The sequence below is a fragment of the Protobothrops mucrosquamatus genome, unplaced genomic scaffold (assembly GCF_001527695.2).
Source record: "Protobothrops mucrosquamatus isolate PMUCROS unplaced genomic scaffold, P.Mucros_1.0 scaffold1309, whole genome shotgun sequence".
NCBI lineage: Eukaryota > Metazoa > Chordata > Lepidosauria > Squamata > Viperidae > Protobothrops > Protobothrops mucrosquamatus.
In genome coordinates this window covers 99,460-102,602 of record NW_015387510.1, presented here as the reverse complement: position 1 = coordinate 102,602, position 3,143 = coordinate 99,460, and positions in this window count along the sequence as shown.

Genomic DNA, 3,143 nt, shown 5'->3' with positions numbered 1-3,143 from the left:
CTGACTTCACTGTCTTTGCCCAAGACCAGACCACTAACCAACCTGAAAACCCTGGGAGCATTTTGTGGCATGAGTTCAATCAATCTCCAGCACTTAATGGTTCGTTTCCTCTCTGATTTTTTTTTTACCCTTCTTCACAACTGCTAAAGGCTTTTCTTTCCTTCCCCTTTCCTGGCTGTTGATTTCCTTTGCTGGGAATAATACGACCCAAAGTCTCCCTCTATTCTCATAGGTACTTGTCCCTTCGACAAATAGCTTCTATGTTCAAAAACCTGAGATTTTTCTTTGAATCTGCACCCACTCAAAATGTCCAGCTCTACAAAAGCTATTCTGGTGCTAAATAAACTTAGCAATAACCTTTAGCTCTTAAGACAGTGGAAGCTTTCTGCCCTCCAACTGTTTTGCAGTGCAAAATACTAACAATTATGAGTAGTAACGCTATACAGATCACAAGTTTCTTTTCATATATTCTGATAAAGGCCAAGCTTTTATAATCTGACATGAGTTTTCCAAGTTGCCTATTTCCTTATAGAGCTGTTGGCAAACGGCAACTCCCCGAACGGCCAGCCAGCATTACCAAGAATAAGGGAAACGGGGACTCGTAATTCTGCAACATCTGGAGAGCCACGTGTTCCCCACCCTTGCAGGACACACAAATCTTTTGCTATGTGCGGTCAAAGTCTTCTTTTTAACAAATGTGACTTCTGGCAGAGGCTTCAAACGATATTTCATTCCACGAAGAGGAGGAGACAGTTATTAAAGCAAAGCTAGATTTTATTCTCTACTATCTATCGTAAGGAGAAGAACTATAGCTAAGGTCAGTAAATTAGGGCTAAATAGATGCTCACATATTTTAACACAGACGTTTTATACAGTGGGTATACAGATTGTTTACAGTCACAGTCTAGCAGTTCTCGGCTAATATAATTTTGTATATTTCAATTAAAATGTGCTAAAACCACCAAGGAGGAACAAAAAGATAAAATAATTGGGGGGGGGGAGATTTCATTTTGCCAAAGTCTGCACCACCGTCCCCAGCCCTGGCAAGGTAGTCCTCAACTTATAAACATTTTTTTAGTGACCATCTGACGTGACAAGGGCACTGGAAAAAGTCAACTTATCACTGGTTTTCACACTCACAATCATCGCAGCATCCCCTTGGTCACATGATCAAAATTTGGCCATTTGGCAAGCTGCATGTGTTTATGACAGTTGCACAGTCCCGGGGTCACGTGATCATCATTTATAACCTTCCTGGACAGTTTCCGACAAGTCAATGGGAGGCGCCAAACTGACTTAACGACTACATGATTCGCTTAACAAGGGTGGCAAGAAAATTTATACAATGGAGCAAAAGTACTTAATAACTGTGATTGTAAGAATGCTATCGATGCCTGTATCCTGCCACAAAAAAAGGGAATTGTTGTGCTAATGTCTTCTTAAGATTTCCTCTTCTCCTCTCCTCGCTGTAGTAGGCTCTGTAAATGGAGAAAATAATTTGGACTCTTTAGCCATTCCTACAGATAATTCCCGAAGTTGGATCTTGTTGTTCCATACTCCGGTTCCATGAAAGTGATAAGACAGCATCCAAACAAGGAAATCCCAGTAGTTAAAAACTGCATAAGTAAAGGAAGGGATTTCCCCCCTCTCTGTGATACCTCACATCAAACCCTTTATTTAAGAAAAAGGGATTAGCACTTAATTAGAACGGAATCCCTAAACACTGCCATGCAAACATAACCGGTTTAAGGCTATTGTTTATCTTGGGAATTCATCTTCTTATAGCACTGTAATTAAAGCCGTCTCCAATAAAATAAAAATAACATGCTTTTGAACTGTTAACTCAATTTCAGCCTGCTCTGTCAGCAAATGAGGCTCTCTCCATTCAAGGAAGAAAGGGGGGGGGGAAGAGAAATCCAGCTGTTTTCATCCTCAATGGTAAATTTTCTTTAATAATGCAAATTAGAGGAAATAATGACGATTCTTGCAAAAGCAGAGCATTTTATAGTTTTTAAAATAGCCTCAGTAACAAGAAGCCCCTTTTCTTGTATATCAAATACCATAGCTTTTCCCCTTTTCTGATTGTTCACATCTGTCTCTGGTACAAAACATTCAATTCAGCACACACATGGAGAATACTTTACTGTATTTATTTACACAACACAGAGAAATGTTCTCCACAAGGTCTGCAAGTGTGGAATTCAAATCTAGATATATAATTGTGCATTTACTATCTAGCTGGTTCCACTGTGAGTTCTGCTTATCTTCAAGATACAGGAAGAAAACCTCAACTTCAGAAGATGAAAGATAAGGAGATATTGGAAATAAACAGTGATGGAAGAGCCACCATGAGCTAACTCTTAAATGGATTTATCTACTCTGAACAGAGATTATACATTTATAACAGTTTGAAACAAAGGTGGGAACCTGGGGGACTTACTATACCACAGGTCTTTAGGCCAATAAGATGGACACACATCCTAGTTCCTAAAGCTGAAATGTACTGAAACCAGCTTTAAAAGAGGTATTTGGGTAGATCAATGGATATGTGGACTTCAACTCTCAGAATTCCCCAACCAGCATTCAACATGCGACATCTGGCTGGGGATTTCTGGGAGTTAAAGTCCACATATCTTATAGTTGTCGAAGTTGAGAAACACTGGTGTAGATATTCCCCGTGAAGTAAGGGGACTGACATACATTCAGGGTCTACTGCAGCTTTTCTCAGTAGGAGTTCCACAGGAGATTATGATTGAAAACAATATACATTGTGTTTTTTGCACTTAGCACACCATGCAATATTAGTGTTTTTAGTGATAGGAATTTTTTCACACTGCTACTCAGCTGCTGACCTGCTGCTAAGGTGTTGGTGTAAGTGTTATGCTAAACCTGAATTGTGTAGGTTAGAAATGAATTTTACTGCGAAGTTTTTAGGTATTTATTTATTTTGCAATTTTTATTCAAGAGTTCCCTGAGACCTGAGAATTATTTCAAGAGTTCCTTCATGGTAAAAAGATCGAGAAAGACCAATTTAGCGTGTATATTTTTATTTCTTTGTAATTGTTATATTGCTGAGTAATAATTGAATCTGTTTGCTGAATTTTACCAAACATTCTCTATAGTCCTAAGATTATGATCTCAAA